We start from the raw sequence: 6,371 nt of genomic DNA, 5'->3' as shown, positions 1-6,371 counted from the left end.
GACACATAAAAATAGGGCAAAAAAATAGACCGTGACCACAGGCAGACCACTCTACGTGTTTGTGGTTAATTATTGTTGTTGACATGAGACGAACAAAAGAAATTTTGAAATCTATAAGGGTTACTGAAATAAAGCTCTGGAAATGACATATCTAAACTACATTTCGCTCTAAATATCTCAATAAAGTTTAATGAAATGTTTATCAATTTAATTGTTGTATTTCTTCGCCCGCGCGGGCCGTTTTAAGCGCCTTTTTAACTGATTTAGCCGGCTGAAGGCCGGTAAAAGAGAAAGAGGAGACAAGGCTTGCAAGTCGGAGGCCGCCAGCAGCGACCTACTCCACTTCAAACCGGAATTAACGCCAAACTAATGAAAATCTCACCTATTAGTCCATGGGCCCAGACCCCAAAATTAGGCATTTGGTACCATTCAGAGGGACAAATGCTATCATATATTTTTCGAATCCTTGAACATTCTAGTTCATTTTGGTATGTGATAGCAATTCCAAAAGAGTAGCTTTCTTGCTGAGATCACGTGATTTCTGACGTCATCTTTCCAAAATCAATGTTGCATTTTAATGCTCGAAGGGTAATGAATAATCACTTTATCGAAACTTCAAGCACATAAATGTTGTGAGAGAGGCCTGACAAAGTACAGCAAAGGCAGCTGATGCTAGTCAAGGGCTTTGGCCGCACTTAAGGGTTTTTCTCTGTATGGTTTCCATGGCAACAAAGCCGGATTGCAATTTAGACCTCTCATATATGGAGATTGATGTTAGAATTTCAAAATGTGGACCAAGTTTTTAAATAAATCAGGGAGAAAAAAACAAGGATTTGTATTTTACAATACAGACAGAGTATTTGAGGTTAATAAGGGTTATACTGATCTCTCTTTTTTATAAAAATGAAAGCATTTTGAGCCAACAGATGCGCGCGAGAGGCGGCCTCATTTGACTAAAGCGCGTGGAGGTTTTTATCTCACGTCATTCAAATTACAAATCTTGCCGGTGTATCTTATAAACTCTTTCTTTCTACATATTCTTGACATAAAGAACATAAAAATCTTGTAAATTTGATATCGATTCAGTGCTTTGTTTAGAGGATAAAGCATTTTGACATTTGCGATGTCCCGGATGAACGTGTTTCTTAATTGTCACAGAAAACGTGTATTCTTCATTGTGTTGTTCAATTACTGATGCGATATCAATTACAAAGTAATATCTAAAATAATTTTAAGTGAAGGTGAATAATATTAATGGAAGAATTTTCTCGACTGATGATACGCATTTCTTTGGCCGCCCTATTTGTGCCCCAAATTTAAGAGGGAAACAAACATTAAGGCTGCATACTAAACACTGTTTTCTCTCAAAATTATTTTCTTAAAGTGTATATGACATGAAAATAAAAATATTTTCTGCTAATTTGAAAGGCCTTTGGGAATACAGAAGAATGGCGTTTTTCTTTTCGAAATATCTTTTTTCGTTTCAGAGATATTGACGTTTTTGTATTATGCAAATTAGATCAGTGATGACGTCACAAGATTTGACTCTAAATAAACAATATCTCTAAAACTATTAAAGCAGTGTTCTTGGAACTTGGCACCACAAATGTGCATCACAAAAGAAACAAAATGTTACTCTTAGGGCTGTTGCCATGACAACAGTTTTGCCGCTGGTGCTGTCTCAATAAAAACTGAAATTCCCAGTTTTTGTCTTAAACCAAGAACCATCTAGCGCAGCCAAACCAATGGTGGGAATTAAGGCAATATGGGAACTATGTCTGTTCTAAGCAGGACCCTTTGTCTCACTTTAGAGGTCAGATATGGGGATATTTGTCTTTTTGACAGAGAGAGACTGGAGCTGAAAGAGTTGCTATGGCAACAATACTAAGGGTGTCATTTTGTTTCTTTTGTGATGCACATTTGTGGTGCCAAGTTCCAAGAACACTGCTTTAATAGTTTTAGAGATATTGTTTATTCAGTATTTTACCATTTTTAGAGTCAAATCTTGTGACGTCATCACTGATCTAATTTGCAAAATACAAAAACGTCAATATCTCTGAAACGAAAAAAGATATTTTGAAAAGAAAACGCCATTCTTCTGTATTTCGAAAGGCCTTTCAAATAAGAAGAAAATATTTTTCATGTCATATACACTTAAATAACTCGGTTGTAAAGAATGCCGCAGAGCTTTTATTCGGCTTGTTCTACAAACCAATTCCTCTCTCCACCCATGTGTATAAATGGTACTGGCGAAGTTACCGCAGGGGGATAGCCCTGCGATGGATTAGCATCCCATCCAGGGGAGTAGCAATAGTGCTACAGATACCGGGACAAGCTCCGGCCTGATGGGTCACTTGGCTCGATCAGACACAAATTTTGCCTACTTACCATAAACCAATAGTTTTCAAGGACGTTTTTCATACGAACAAACAGTTTCTATAACATTGATATGACCATGTTATGACGGGTCTATTATTTCTACGAGAAATGATAAAAGTCGTTTTCAGTGAAAGCATGGAAACTGGATACAACTCGAGATCATAATTAAATAAATTCCGAAGTTCTTTAGACAGAAGAGAACAACTTAACTGAGAAGAAAACACCACGAGTCGACACGAGCAACTTACAGCATGTTTGCCAAACTTTCAAAACCTGTGAAATGTGGTAGTGTATCCCACAAAATATTCGGAACGAGACGGCATTCAGGCTTGAATGCCGGTTCTGACTGAGAAATAACGGTTAACGATTCTGACTGAGAAATTGTCGTTGTCCCCTTTCTGAAAAATCAGAACATCATAGAACTTAAAGCTGTCTAGTCTTTTCGTACTCAACTTCATTCCGTTCTTAAAATAAATAAATTGACGTCTTTGAAGAAAAAATCTTCCGAAGAGCTCAAGAACAGGAACTTCAAAAATTGTGGTTTATCAGTGGCGGGCACATTGACCACATTGTTTTTGGGCACTTCCTCCTCGCGGACTCATATATTAGTCAACCCAGCCCAACTACTTACATTCTGCTTTTCTCACTTTTGCACCAAGGTGCAGTTAAATTCAAAGCAACTTTTTCTTCTATGCATGCTCTATCGTCTGTTCAAATATTATTCCATAATTTTCTTACTCGAGGATTACAGCGCTAAACCAGCATTGTATGCAGGGATTTTGGTTAAAGTGTCTCTTGCTAATTTAGCCACTGTCACTGAGGGAGATGGGTTCCAAAGTGTCAGGCTTGGACAGCGATACCACTTACCCTGTAGGACATTCCAGAAAGGCAAGGGAGGTGTTATTCTGAGGTAGTGGTTTTTTATTTTCTTGAGTCAGGACAGGATTTGTGGAGACAAAGTGCCGTTTTAATTTCCTAATTGGGAGAAGAACTTATAGCTCCCTCCTGGGCGGTTTACACTTCCGATTATCAGAATGTAACTCAAGTTCTTCTGAAACATTGACTACATTTTTGCACAGCTCTCACGGCTAGGGCAGTGACCCGACCAGCCTTGTCCCTATGCCAGGCGTTCTTGTGTCACTGCTAATGAGCTGAAAATGCCTAGTGAATAGGCTGTGTGGTCATGTTATTTGCATTGAACAGCTTCTTGTGAAATAATTGCATATCAAATGTACTAACTAGGTTCCTTAATTTCATCGATACTGTTGCATTAGGTGCTGCTCCCTTATTGTGATAATTGATGGTAAAGAATATGTTGTACCTCTGGCCAGCTGTAGTCAATTACAAACAGTTCGAGGAGAGTTGGAGGCCTTTTGCGTCGCCAATCGCGAAAAGGACAGATAATGACCGGATGATGACAATGTTAAGCAAGTTCTCAAAGTGCATTACACTCCCGAATTCTTGTTTCAGCTCTGTTAAATGTGCTTTTTAGTAGTGGAGTCTTTGATCTGTGTGACACCAAATGAACGCGTGCCGACAAAATTACATCTTTTAATTTATCTTAAATTCTTCAAAAAGTCAAGCATTGTACTCGATATGCGGGAGTAACTATTAGCTGCCTCCTCAGCTTTGACAACTTTGCTCACAATGAGAGCGTACAGTCAGTTCGACAGTTTCGTCTGCTCGAAAATTTGAAAGGCTCTATATTTTTTGGAACGTTTCATATATATGCTTTTCTAATTACAATTTTTTTTCTAATCATAGATTGTGTTTTCGCATTTGAAGATCTTCTTTTTCGGTGGGGTTTTATACGCCTCGCCTCTATTTCGGAGCTTTTCTAATTCCCGCATTAACGGCAACATTTGCGGTGATAAAACATAGAAGGAATTCCCTTTCTCCAGCAATATTGAGGACTGATTTCAATTCAGTCTCCATCTATTGTGGTGCTTTTAAATCGTCGCTGTTGTCATCACTGCAATAAATGACATGTAAGGGGTTGATTTTTCACCCCACTGAAGCTGAATGGTGTTTCTCCGATGTACAGAGGATTTTAAGGTAAAAGTTGGGGTGCGGTGACTACCGCCTACAAAGGACGCATCTGTCTTCCATATTTTACGACGCATTTTTATCATTTTGGTCAGTCAGTGACGACTCTTCCGTAGTTATTTTGACATTCCTTGAGCTCGCCACGCGTTCTCCCACCCCACCAACCGGGTTCCTTTCCTTATTCTGCGCACCTGTCCTCGCATTAGCCAATCAAACATGAAGTATTTGCGGACAGCGCAATGTAATAATTTTAAATTTAAAGCGCTTGTTTCCCTTGGCAACAACCACGATTCCTTTTTTCTGTCATCTTTCAACATGCGCACGTGCCATCTTGGCGGGCATCTTGGCGCGCGCAAACAGTTTTTAATTATTTGCGTACGACTGTAGAGAACAAACTGTGTTTTCCAACATAGTTGTTAGCTTTTCCGAAAAAAGACAGCAGTGCCCAAACATCAGGAAACCAGTACCGAGCTAAATAACGTCTGCGAAACAAATGTTTATTTCAAAAATCAAAACAACATTGATACCCTTTCGCGTCTCGCGAAATATTTCTGGCTGATATTGTAAGTTAATTGTATAAATAATTCTCTTTTAGATTCCTTTAGAATTGCCAAAAATAGTTTTCTAAAGTTTTTAATACAATCTTAATCTTTTTAAAGAGATTTCTTTGTCCTTTTCTGGGGATTTAAATCGAAAAATTTAGACCAAAATAACCGCACACCTTCCAAAGGCAAAGCCGCCGCCATCTTGGATTTACCCAGAATGCAATTCAGGACCTTCAAACAGTATTTTGTTCTGTTTTAGTGATTAATTCAAACTTTTACCAATTTATTAAGAGAACTAGTTAATAATCATGTTTCCAGTACTGCAAGATAAAATTGAGCAAAAATAGACCATAATAAGAGTTTTAAATTGTATTACAACTTTAGCCTCGTTTTCATGCAGATGGAGAATTTTATACTCTTAAAAAATCCTATAAAGCTACTCTTTCGTGATTGCTATCAGCTCAATTTTGAAACTCCTTCTGATGCACTTTAATCTGATACCACTCATAATTTGTCCCTTTGAATGGTACCAAAATCTGCTCGGGCCCATGGACTATATCTGACGACGGCTATCGATCGGTGAGTTGTTGCTCTATCTCTTCGCCGAATTTGAACTTCATCCCTCCAACAGTTTCCGAGAAAATCCACGCTGAAATCATGCAGACGGCCTTCTGACTATGATCGGTGCTCAACTCAGCGACCAGAACATGCCGATCGTAGTCAGAAAGCCGTATGCATGATTTCAGCATGGATTTTCTCGGAAAATGTTGGAGGGATGAAGCTAAAATTCGGCGAAGAGATAGAGCAACAACTCACCGATCGATAGCCGTCGTCAGATAGTTGAGATTTTCAGTAGTTTGGCGTTAATTCCGGTTTGAAGTGGAGGAGGTCGCTGCTGGCGGCGGCCGACTTGCAAGCCTTGTCTCCTCTTTCTTCTCATACCGGCCTTCGGCCGGCTAAATCAGTTAAAAAGGCGCTTAAAACGGCCCGCGCGGGCGAAGAAATACAACAATTAAATTGATAAACATTTCATTAAACTTTATTGAGATATTTAGAGCGAAATGTAGTTAAGATATGTCATTTCCAGAGCTTTATTTCAGTAACCCTTATAGATTTCAAAATTTCTTTTGTTCGTCTCATGTCAACAACAATAATTAACCACGAACACATAGGGTGGTCTGCCTGTGCCGTGACAAGTGAAAATAGCTAGAAAAGACATGTGATTTCGTGAATTCTGCTGTTTCAAGTATATTTGACACGTTAATTTGGTTAAAATTTGTGCGTGAAATGGGATCACAACGTCCTCCCCCCCCCCCCCTTTGCTACCCCGTTCATACGGGAGATCCCCCCACCACCCCAGTGCAGGGTATCTTTGAAAAATCCTCATCTTTAAGGATATTT

The sequence above is a fragment of the Oculina patagonica genome, chromosome 13 (assembly GCF_052425735.1).
Source record: "Oculina patagonica isolate OP01 chromosome 13, crgOcupat, whole genome shotgun sequence".
NCBI lineage: Eukaryota > Metazoa > Cnidaria > Anthozoa > Scleractinia > Oculinidae > Oculina > Oculina patagonica.
This window is presented reverse-complemented; position numbering follows the sequence as displayed.